The sequence below is a fragment of the Acipenser ruthenus genome, chromosome 20 (genome assembly GCF_902713425.1).
Source record: "Acipenser ruthenus chromosome 20, fAciRut3.2 maternal haplotype, whole genome shotgun sequence".
Lineage (NCBI taxonomy): Eukaryota > Metazoa > Chordata > Actinopteri > Acipenseriformes > Acipenseridae > Acipenser > Acipenser ruthenus.
The window spans coordinates 16,155,030-16,167,887 of record NC_081208.1 but is presented as its reverse complement, the minus strand read 5'-3'; the positions used below and the strand labels follow the sequence as shown (position 1 = coordinate 16,167,887).

Here is a 12,858-nt window from a genome sequence, read left to right as displayed (position 1 = left end):
GACGTCGCGCGGCTCTGGTTAAAATGTTGACCGATTTTCAACTTCCAAACAAATAAAAATAAAATCAATATATATGTGTGTGTGTGTGTGTGTGTGTGTGTGTGTGTGTGTGTGTGTGTGTGTGTGTGTGTGTGTGTGTGTGTGTTTACAAATGTAAAACCTGAGTAATGGATAGTATAAATAATAGAAGGTTATGTACCTTCTTCTTAATAAATCCACTATGAATTACATTATTCAATCTCACTGGATCACATTGCATCGTTTATCCGTTATTTATAATTGTTTTAAATCCATTTTAGACGCACACACACACACACACACACACACACACACACACACACACAAAGGTGCTACCCATACAAACTTTGCCGTCTGAACCGTACACACACAATGTTTAACAAATATATTTTCTATATGATTTTGTCTTAAATATTTGAATTGTAGCCTATAGGTAGCCAAGGCTAAATATAACTCCTCGTGATAAACTAGAGAGTTTGGATTTGGTTGGTGAATTTAGTATGTGAATTTATTTTATTTTATTTTAGTCCGTCTTTTGTTTGGCAATATTGACAGGGCACTTTCTTATCAGACTGGGTTTCAATGTCTCAAAATATACAAAAGAGAGGCTTGGACTAGTTTCATGGTTACTGTAACATTCAGCCACTGAGATAATATAGTTTATTACTATTAATATACAATGTGTTATAGTTCGCCGGTCCTCCTTTTGCAAACCCACCAGTAGTTCAAAAGCGTCCTCATAGTCTATAAATGATAGACTACAGATGATCGAATATCCAATTATGTGTATATATATATATATATATATATATATATATATATATATATATATATATATATATATATATATATATATATAGTTGAATTAGTTTAAGTTGAATTGTTATACAATCTGCAGTTAAAGCGCACATTTTAGTTTTATTTAATAGAGCACGACTATGCCTATGAGGAACTCTGACCCGTTATGTAACCTAGGCGATATGGTACTTTATGTAAAACTTTAATTTTAACACAAAAATGAGATTTGAATATTTAAAACACGGGTGTAATTGTATTATGTAATGTGTGTTTATTTAATTTAAACGTACTTTTTCAGATAATTACAGCATGGACGTTCTATCAATGTTGGCATCATACGGTTTCTGGGTAAGCTTTCTGTACAACATTCCTGTTCTATACAGTGAACAGCACAGTTCTAAAGAATGGTTCGGGATTAAAGCAACGCTCCGGATTACAATCGTTAGCGGTCCAACAATTGGTTGCATCAGGTTCTATTGGCTTTATAGAACCGACTCAAAATAAATACTCTTAAGACTCCCCATGCATTTCAATATAATTTGATATTATCAGTAATGCGTACAAAACTAGTCTATTTGTGCAGCATTAGAATAAAAAAGTATGCATATTTAATTGCTTTAAACGTTTAAAACTGTCCAATACAATCAAATGTGCAGTAATGTACTTTATGAAATTCAAAATATTTATAAAAGACAATGTATAAAATCTGCATAATGCATTCTGAACGAAGGATAGGAGGCCGTGATACAAGTTTGAAGAAGACAATTCAGACGAGTCGTCTTTACCACTAAATATAGTGTTAGACAGGAGAGTGCACAGGGGACCCCACTTTCAAAGAGACCCCTCGAAATGACCCGGCCTTGGAATGGTCAGTTTATTAACGCGGCACGATTCGTTTTCCTGGACAGGCTTATTAAATACTGAGAAAAAACAGCAAGTGAATATATTCAAGTAAATGAAATTCATTGGTTTGACAAGGAGTCTGTGGATTTCAATCATTTTGAAGTGTAAGTGTGTGTGTGTGTGTGTGTGTGTGTGTGTGTGTGTGTGTGTGTGTGTGTGTGTGTGTTTTATTTTATTTAGTATAATAATAATAATAATAATTTATTATTATTATTATTATTATTATTATTATTATTATTATTATTATTATTATTATTATTATTATTATTATTATTATCATCTCTAGATTTCTTTAGGAAAACAAAATACATGGGTAGTCAAGTTAAATAAATAATCATGTAACCGAAGTGCACGGGTTGGATGCGGTATCAAATAATGTGACGAGTCGTGTGTTTTAACATGACTAGGAACTCAAACCTTCATGGAAGAGATTCGGAGCACATTCCAATAGCATATGCTTTTGAACAGGTGAGGGTGTGTTTGTGTGTTTAAAGTATATTCTTAAACACTGAAAACCCGTTTACAAAATATCTTGCAACTTATGTATTTTTAAAATCGGCTTTGCTTTGTGCTTGTACTATGATTGAACATCGCATATGACAGAGCCATTATCCCAGTCGAAACAAGACAAACCGATGTTATATATTTCCCACATAAACATGCTGCAGTAATTCAGTGGCTGAATATCTATCACACGCAACTTCAAAGCGCTCGATCAGAATAAGTTAAACCTGTATCTAGTGTAGTATTTAAAGAAATATCACTGGTGGTTTAGCATTTCTATACCGTCTTTGATATTCAGGTAGTATCTTTTAGACACACTGTAAAATCATGTTTCAACGCAACCGGAATCAACAGATTTTAAACACTTTCGGGTTACATGAGAACTCGACACGGTTATTAAAAAAAAAAAAAAAAAAACCAAGCGTCGTGTTTTAATTTAAAAGGAAATGTGCTGAAATTTACAGAAAACACTAGAAAAAAAGGAGAAAATATAATATAGTAATCTGGTAAATGTACACAAATTACCTATATATAAAAAAGAAAAAAAAAACAAGGCACACAACTTGTGAAGTTGTAAATATGCAACATTTTAAAATAGCAACAAAATTAAAGTGAATTATTATTATTATTATTATTATTATTATTATTATTATTATTATTATTATTATTATTACAGCACTAGTAGCGAGACTATGCAGCCGATAGAAAAGGTGTAAAATGATGCTAGGAATCCATCACGTGTCTAAGCTTCTGTTTCTTCTGGTGTTTGTTGAGTGGATCTCGACATATCGTTTTTACTGAAAGCACAACTTCAAACAGGAATTAAGTAGCTGAAAGAAATGTTTGTCACTTCTAAACATCTCTTTATTTAAACAGATACAAAGAAGGGACTATACTGTAGTATTATGCTGATAGGACATCGTCTGCCTGTGACATCATGAAGATGGGCACTCTAAAAGAATGCCGTTTGTGTAAAGAAATGATAATAATAATGAACTGGACCATCGAGAAGTCCTGCTGTGTTTCTCAGTTCCTTCATGCGCTCTCATTCTTTCTGATAAAGGAGAGCGCACAGAAATCTAAACTCAAGAAGTAAACGAACAGGAGGCGAGAGAGACTCATTAACGTGTCAAACTGCACTGGATTGGGGAGCGCTTTATTTGAACTAACTAACTAACTAACTAACTAAATAAATAAATAAATAAATAAAAGAACCGTCAACAAGATCTAATGTGTTCTTTCTTTCTTTCTTTCTTTCTTTCTTTCTTTCTTTCTTTCTTTCTTTCTTTCAACTAAGGGATAATGTTATAAACGCACCCACTGTGGAAATCGTATTAGGCTGTCATTACAAACAACATTGTGGGCGAAGGTGTACAATTCCTTTGTGAGGTCGCAGTGAGTGGCTGATTCACTGCGGGATCCCCGGCGATGACCCGGTTCAGAGGAACCCCCTGGCCAGCCTACTGGTTTTGGTGGAAGCGCGGGGGAGACGGGGTGACAACAAACAAGGGATGACTTTTCTTTACCGAGAATTAATTCAAACACCCCCCCAACATTTCACTTTCCCCCTTCCCACTCCACCCCCGTGACTTAGGCAAATAAATGAATCATCAAAAACAAAAAAAACAAAAACAAATTAAAAAGTCCTTATAGACCACAGTATTTAATTTCTCCACCAGTGAGGGGTTCTGATATAAACCGATGAGTGGCAGTTTATGTGTTTTATGTAGGCGTTATGTCCTTAAAACTTCTGAGCAAGTAGGTTCAAATGTTATATTAATGTAGAGTTAGGGCCAAACGTTCTGCATCACCTAGAATTTTAGAAAGAAACGTCATTAATATATATATATATATATATATATATATATATATATATATATATATATATATATATATATATATATATATATATATATAAACATAATTTAGATATTTTATTTAACATCAATCAAAGAAACTACAAAATGATATCACAAAAGTCTACCGGAAGCCATAATAGTAGTAAAGTATCATGTTAAAATATGTCACATATTTCAATTTTTGTCAGTTTTTCGTTAAGTATATGGAAAACTACAAAGCAGTATGTAATTCAATATGTTAAATTAATATTATTAAACAGGTTTCATTTAGGTAATTATATAGGATGATGCAAAACTTTTGGACATTGCTATAATTTTTACATTTCATCAGCGTTATTGAGGGGAAACTAGATGAACTTAAAAAAATAAGGAAACAAGCGTTTGGGCTCTAGTGCCTTCATCAGTATTATTGAAACTAGAAGAGATCGAATCAGACAGGCATTTGTGCTAGTGCCTTCTTTAACCTCAGTGTTCAACAGCAAGTATCTTAGGGTACCCTTTAGGCCGTTCAATCATAAACTGCGCAGAGTGAACAAGAAGACAAAAAGATGTGAATGGATTTAAAAGCTGAGGGGATGGGAGCTGTGAAAGAGGTCTGTAATGAATGGGTGAGGCGATTTGAAAACCTATGTAACACCTGAGTGAAGAGAAATGGTCTGAAAATTCTTGAAAGAAACACAATAAAAGAGACCTGCTAGGCTTTGTACTGAGCGCTCCAGCCTGTCGTGTGGTTAGAGTTGAACACCGCAAGAATAACAAAGCTCCTTAACACAGTGTACCAACCCAGCTCAGCACATGGGCTTTGAACTGGGAGTGCCAGAGAGCAACCTGCAACATGAACACACAAAGATATATAGCTCACTGTGACCTACTTCCCTGAGTGCGTGTGACAGAGACACACAGACAGGCAGATAGACCCCCTGCACCCCCAGATTCAGACACACTCAATAACACGAGCTAAAGAAGGGCCTAGCAAGTTTTTGAGTTTTAGAGTCTGTCAGACTGTCTATCTGTCATATTCACCTCCCCTTATCCTATTTGAAACTTGCCAATGACATCCTTTAAGACCGTTTCTTAGCTTTCAGGTGCTGAGCGGCCTCTTCATGATGCTAAGCGATCTGGTTTGATATTTAGTTTTGGGGGGGGGGGGGGGGGGGGGGGGGGTGGCACAGTGTCTCATTGTCTCTCTTTCTCTGTATGTCTCTCAACCTCCCTCTCTCTCCATTTCTCGCTACCTCTCTGTCAAATAATTTTTCAAAGTTTAGAAACAGCACTTACTCTTGATCTTTATCAGTAGTTGGCACAAGCCTTATCTTAGTAAACTAGAAAGCGACAGACCCTCCTGAGAGTGGTTCGAACTCAAAATATATAACAGCTATAATTTGGTTCTGGTTTTGTAAAATGAACAGGAGTTTTACCTCTTTCAAAAGCTCGTAGTTAATTGCAGACTGGAGTAAACGTTTGAAACAATGACCCATAGTATTTAGAAAATACCAGCTTTGAGAAGCTAACGTTCAGAATAGAAGACCTGAGTTGCAGGAAGTAAGGCTGCACATGGTGGTATAACAGATATAACACTATCACTTCCTGTGACAGTGGCCTCTATACTCAAAAGTGTCGGTACCAAAATGTCTTAATAAGGAACAGTTAAAGAATGTTTGCGAAGCTCAAAACACTCCTTCCCACATTCCGACTATTTAAGGAAAAAAAAAATACCGCTGTTTTTCACAATTCCGCCGATTGACAAAATTCCGACTCTGGCTTCTTATCTTCTCATTATCTGGTCATGTAGGAGTTCGAAGTGATACACAAACGTTTCAGTAACGTTTAAGGATAATTTTTTCTGTAAAAATTTACCGACAGGTTTGGTCTGCCCTAAAAAGCATATTACCCTCGCGTTCTCCATAGGAACTGGTATTTTGTCCGCGTAAACAAGGATGTGTGCCGTTGTGCGTTCGTGTTGTAGCAGGTATATATGGGTACCACTTTTGCTGTTATTAATGTGCCAAGCAACGTAGTTACTGTCTGGAAAATGATTATTACTATTGTATGTGTCCTTATTTACTGCATTTACGTGTTTGAATGACTTGCAAAGCCTAGCATTACTGATGTATGAAAATAATAATGATTTTGGGTGATTTTATGCAACAGCAGGGTCTTTTCAAATAGACAAAGGAGATATTTTTGTCATTCAAATCTGCGTTATAATATTGGTGAATTCCCATCAGTGCTGGGATTGCACATAGCCTATGTGGCATGGACACCTTCTGATGGGGCTGCAGTGTGAATAGAAAGGGAACCCAACTCTGTGGGTTTTAAATTAAGTTTTTAAATTATTAAAAATATATATTTTATTTGCAGGATGTTTTGTTTTTTTCATTCTATCAACCTTCATTCGTGTACACTGTAGTAGTTCAAACTCTTCTAATATATAAATGTTTTTATAACAATACGGAGCATCGACGTAGGTACCTCTTATTAAAATTAAGATTGAAAAAATATATATCTGGACGGCCCTACTGGCTTACACCATTGCACTGTTGGGATGGGGGAACGGTGTGCAGGGAATACCATGGAATGACAGGAATGAGAAGCCAATTTTCAATTTTGTTTTTTAAATAAATGGTACCCCAAGCCACGAAGACCTCGTTTTCAGCCGGTTCCTGTAAAAATATCTCAGAAAATCTCAATAAGAAGTAGCCTACCCTTTGGAAACAGTTGGATCGTAGTTCATCGCTTTTGCTGATCTGTTTTCGTCTTGTTTTCCTGGGAGGAAGGCAATCTGCCTGTTAATATAAATTTTGTTTTCACTGATTGAATCCTAAATTGACTGATTGTTCGGACGGATTTAAGGAGGAATGTGTGCTCACAGAATTCCCTTATTTGGGGGATTTGGTTTGAGTATCGCTTCGATTTTAAGACAATGCAAAAAAAAAAAAAAAAAAAAAAAAAAGTTTGGAAAAATGTTTATCACAACACTGAAATATAGAATAGAGCCCAATATTGCTTTATACTATTACTTGATTAGCCACACTTATTGAAATCCTAGTAAAAACAGGAATGGATCAAACTGCTAAGCAACGGAAGTCTTATTTTCATCCCCAGAATTGTATTTGTTTTAGTTGAAAATTTTATTTTATTTTTATTTATTTTTGTTTTGTTTTATGGAAAATGCACAATACTGTATATAATCAATTATTTTTCAAATAAAGAGAGAAAAGTAGTGATAGAGAGGATGAGAGAGTGGGGAGAGAGTTGTCTGCAAATCGTTTAGACGAAAAACAGAGAAACGTCACAGGAACTAAAAGCTGGGATGTATTCATCATTATTATTATTATTATTATTATTATTATTATTATTATTATTATTATTATTATTATTATTGCGTCGTGCAACTAATTAGCGAGTTCAGCAGTAAATGGTTAGGCTCAGTCTTGTTTTATTGTAACACGATTACTTCTCTTTTTCCATCACCAGCGCAGTTTCGGAGGAACCCCCTGTTCTCGCGAGCAAGTTCTCGTTTTTAGCAAGAGAGCGGCTGGTTTCTGTTCTTCAGATGCAAACACATTTAGAACTCCCCCGACTGTTTCCACATAGCTCGCCCACAGACACGTCACCGGCTCAGGGAAAACAGGAGAGCATTTCTCGTTAAGGACCGCTAACCAAACTGCAGCATCAGGGTCCCGGACACAGCAGCTGATGGACAGCACTGCGTTTGAACTGTTTGTATTTCCTGAATTAACGTTAAAAAAAAGAAAAGATTGTCGGAACAATAAGGGGAACCATTAGTAATGCTAATAAAGCTAACAGGAAGTCATCATTTTAAAGTATTTAAAAAAAAAAAACTTTGATCAGCACTCCTTTAAAGGAAGGGGAGTGATAAAGTCTATAGTGCTAATAAGAGGTAAGGGAATGGATTTTAAAGATGGGCAGCACTCCTTTAAAGGGGAGCAGTGAGGATTTTAATAAAGCTAATAAGAGGTAAGATAATGGATTTTAATGAAGCCTTGGTCTCTAAAGAGGGAACCAGTGTTAATGCTGCAAGTGCTAATAAAGGGTCAGGATTTTGAAGAGGTTTCCCTGTGGTAATTTGTCTCAGGTTCTGTTTTCGAATGTAAGATTTTGGGAAAGCCCCCAGTTTCACTCAAAAGAGAGATCCTTGTTTGTGGGATTTCCTTCTCCAGCGTAGTGCAGTTCTCGATCTCAGTGTAAAGAGGTAGGAGTTCTGCAAGACAGATACTTTCACTCGCTCAGAACACCTCCCGGTCCAGACACACAGCTTTCGTTCTTTTTCTCACATATATAATACTGAAATCCCTTATAAATATCTTATTAATACTCCAGGCTGGAGATGCATGCACAGTTTTGTTTTGTCTGTGTGTTTTTGCACGCTCTGCTTCTCTCCCACAATAGAGAGAAGAGAGGAGATAAAGAGAAGGAGGGGGAGAGAGAGAGAGAGAAAGAGGGGGAGAGAGGAAGTAAAATCTGCTTATCCGTTTACTTTTAAATGACTTCTGCTTGAATATGCTCCCAGAATTGACATTGATAACGCCATTGATAATACAACGCCACTCCCAAGCTTTCCCTTTGAGATGCAGTCTCTGAACTGGTGTGACTTTATTAAAATGCACACAAGTGCAGAAACAGTAACACGCCATGCTGAAGAAAACATGTAGGATACTAAACAGATACAATACTCAAATAATATTATACAGATTCAGAGAGTATAAAATATTCCTTTAAACAGTTTTATATATTATACAGCAGCGACACCAACAATGATTCACACAGTCCCCTGAGTTTCAATCTCCATAGTTTTATATATTATACAAAATATGTTGCATGTATTTGACGAGGAGGTGATTATCTATTCAGGGTATTTAGTGAGAAAGAAAGGAACCATGGAAACATGCAAGGGCTCTGAGTAGTGGGGTTAAACAGTGGGGGCAACACAAAAAACCCTGCCCTCCCCCAGTCTGCACCCCCTAAGCTTGTTGTGTCTGTATGTAAAGTCTTATCTCACCAGAGCTCACTGGAAACTAAGCTGACATTTCTTTTAAGCTTGTTATGGTTATGAAACTGGTGGAAGTGAAGTTTTAAATTACACAAGAATTGCTTTTGAAAAGACCTCTAGTTCTGTTGTAATACCAACGGTCCTACAATGTTGCAACACAAAACTATGTCTATAGAAATGTTATCTGACATAAAAAGGTTTATAAATAAACCTAAATTCAAAATATGCAAATCCATACATACTGCATGCAATAAAAGTACAATGCTGCAACAGTGGAATTTGTGTTAAACTGTGCAAGACACACAGTAATGCAGCCTCTCGCAGCGCTCTGACTGGGAAGTGCACTCAGACAGGCTGGGTGTAGAGCACAGTGTGTAACAATAGTAGGGGTTTTCCACTCACAAATCACTCTGAATTAAAATTCAACTCAGATTGTCAAAGCTCACCCTTATAAAAGTTTACCATGGTATTTTTGTGGGGAGTTTTTTGACTTTTTCCTATGGTTATACTGTGTATTTACTATAGTTTAGCCTGCTTTACCAAACCTCATTATTCTTTACCACGTTTGCCTATGATGTACCTTGCTTTCACTGTGTTTTATTACACTTTGCTCTGCTTTTACAATGGGGAACTTTTATAAGGGTTAGTATACCATGGTTTGCTTTACCATACCAACCTGTGCTTTACAATACTTCTCTATGCTTTACCATGCTTTCACTGTGCTTTATTACACTTTACTATGCTTTAATACTTACTGTTGGAAACTGTATAAGGTTTATTTCAACAATGCAGCCTATTCAATAGATCTTATTTTGAATTCCATTCAGATCAATATTTGAATGGTTTCAGTGCTGGCAGTATTAAGATCCGTCACTCTTTAGATTAATTGAATCTGTCCAATTAGTGGGTACCCAATAAACCACACAAACTAAGCCCTGGCACTGCAGCTGTCCTGTTCAAAGCATGTATTCGTAGTAAAAGCAACTCTGAAACGATCTATTCAGCCCTGTATCTCGTTTTAAATTTTTCATCTAATTACAGTCTGGTGGATACAGCAACTGCAGGGATGGAAATGAGACTCCCATTGCATAGCTGCCCGATCCATTCCTGGCTTTACTACAAGTTAAATAAAACACACCTGAGCTTGTCACTGATACACTGTGGCTAATCAAGTTCATAGTAAAATCTGGGATGGGTGAAACTGCCATGCAAAAGGAATCTTATTGCCACCCCTGCAGTCAGGGAGGTGCCGCAGTAAAATGGCCCCATTCCTGTGTTCCTTTCCTTTTTTATATACTGTGAAACTTCGGTCCCTGAAACGTTCCCAAAATTCTGCGACGCTATTCCGACACACACCTGAGCCGTAAACACTGCACACCGTGGTGAGATGATAAGGACAGGATCGGATATTGATTATCAGCTCAACATTATCAAGAACATCCTGATCACCTTCAATCATCTTTCAACTTCCAACTGATCACCACATTTTCTTTCTTATTTATTTTTCTCTTTCTAGCTAGTAGCTCTCTCAAATCTAGGACAAGTAACTGTCAAAAGCTCGATTAACAACAATATATCAATTGCAATTTTCAGCACAAGAAATGATCAAAAACAATGACCTCTACTCAGTTCAACTAATTATTATTATTATTATTTATTTCTCAGCAGATGCCCTTATCCAGGGCGACTTACAGTCGTAAACAAAAATACATTTCAAGAATCAACTGCTGCACTAATAGAATAAGCTGTCCCGCTGCTAAATAAAAAATAATGGGTACAAAATAATGTAATTGTATGTAAAAAATAATGTGATATAATGTAATAATTGTAGGTCACCCTGGATAAGGGCGTCTGCTAAGAAATGAATAAATAAATAAAGAACACACCGCATAATAACCAACAAGTAGCTAATAAAACTATTAGGTTTTATTTCATGTGTTTAAACATGTTTGTGACAAAATTCTACAGGACCTACAGAACAAAAGTTAGATGAACACAAATAAATACTAATATTTATTTATTTATAATGTATTACATTTACAACTGGAACTGCCCTGATAAACTTGAAAAAAGTTTATGTTCACAGTGAAAAAAATGTTTTTGTTTGACCATAAAATCAAATAGATGACAACTTTTAAACATCTAAATAAATAAATAAATAAATAAACAAGCTATTCTGGTGTACAGTAATTGATTATATTAATATAGTAAATACTTTTAAATTGTACCCGCCTTACAAGTGAATATGGTTGTTTTAAAACGTGCATTAACGTCGCTTATTTCAAAAAGTATCTCACAGACATATTTCAATCTAACTGAATTAAACATGCTTTCTTTTCAAATTGAAACACAGAGAGCTTTATATTCCTGTTGTTGCGTCTCATAGTTTCCTCAGATTAGATTTTCTCAATGTGTTTGGTTTAAATGCTCACACTGCTCTCCCGCTCTCCACTCTCATTCCTATACTGTGAATACTGATGTCTGTTGGGGTGCGTCCACTGTCCCCTAAAACCCTGAAGTTCAGAGCCCTGCACTTCCCAAGGGACTGGTCAACTGATAACCCAAGTATGGGACTGGGAACTGGGCCCCTGACTACTGGAAGCACAGTTAAGATCAGACCCAACTGCGTGTCATGTTCAAATAAAGATTCCACAGGTGTGGAGCTTTCTTAATTACAGAACTGAGCGTGAAATCACTGATAATAAGCAATGCAGCAACCAGAGAGAGTGGTGAGAACATGAGGGATCCATTGTTTCATTAAATATTATTTATTTATTTATTTATTTTACAACCTATCACTAAAGCTTAAGAAACTAGGAGGATGTTTCAACAGCAAACAATATAATATAATATAGAGTGTTATTGTTTGAAAAATATATATTTTTGTTATTATAGACATCGTCTTTCAATGCTTAAAAACCTCAACAAGCCCAAAAACGCAGTTCGCATTTGCTGCAAGTTTCTCTGCTATGCGTGGAAGTGATACTGTGCTCTCTATAGCAGAGTGATTCTTGGAATCCAGTGCACAGAATCAAAAGTCTCAACAGTTTGAATTGTAAAACAAATCTGAAATGGCGGGATGTGTTCGACACTGTGTAATCATCTCGGGGTCTGAAGCTTCACTCTCGTTTTTTATTTCCTCGTCAGACCCCCTCAATGGAATTATAATGCGTAGTTATAACACACTGCTTTATAACACATTCTATAAATATTAGAATAACACAAAGAAAAAAAAAACACTTGAGGAGTAGAGTTTTAACTGTGATTATCTGAGAAGATTGAAGAAAAGGTTTCAAATTGGGTTCAGATAAAGAAATTCGATGCCATTCTGGATTGCTAGTAATAGCCAAGGTCATTCATACAGTGTTTTTGGTAATGCGTTATTTTGAGTATCACGAATAAATATTTAATTCATATGCAGTTAACCATTCGCTGAAATTCAGTTCCATGTTAATAAACAATCAATAGATATGTCATGTGTGTATCTATCATTAGACTGTCACTCCAGCTCATATTTCATATATGTATGTTGGGTGTGTTTTTTGAGACTTGCCAGTTTCCTGCTCCAGTAAAAAAATAGACTGGTGTGTAGTGTTACCGATATTATTCTATAAGCTATCCATTCTGCCTAATAATTTAAACCCATGATTGCCATTCACAGTCACTTTTTGAAACTGTGATGATCGTGTGAATAGGGTATTAGGCTTTAATACAAGTCTTTGTATGTCTTTTCTTACTGGAGCAGGAAACTACCAAGCATCA

At 35.9% G+C, this 12,858-nt stretch overlaps 1 protein-coding gene across 2 annotated transcripts in view; it reads right to left on the bottom strand.

Annotated features, from left to right (window-relative positions):
- The window catches only part of LOC117425197 (uncharacterized), a 43,060-nt gene that overhangs the window by 25,853 nt on the left and 4,349 nt on the right, over window positions 1–12,858 (bottom strand). The window contains exon 1 of one of the 2 annotated variants that reach the window (XM_058994002.1): window positions 6,788–6,840. The exons of the other annotated variant lie outside the window; for it this stretch is intronic. The gene's annotated coding sequence lies outside the window, so the exon portion shown is untranslated. Of the gene's footprint in view, window positions 1–6,787; window positions 6,841–12,858 lie in introns of those variants that run through there. 2 annotated transcript variants of the gene reach the window in all.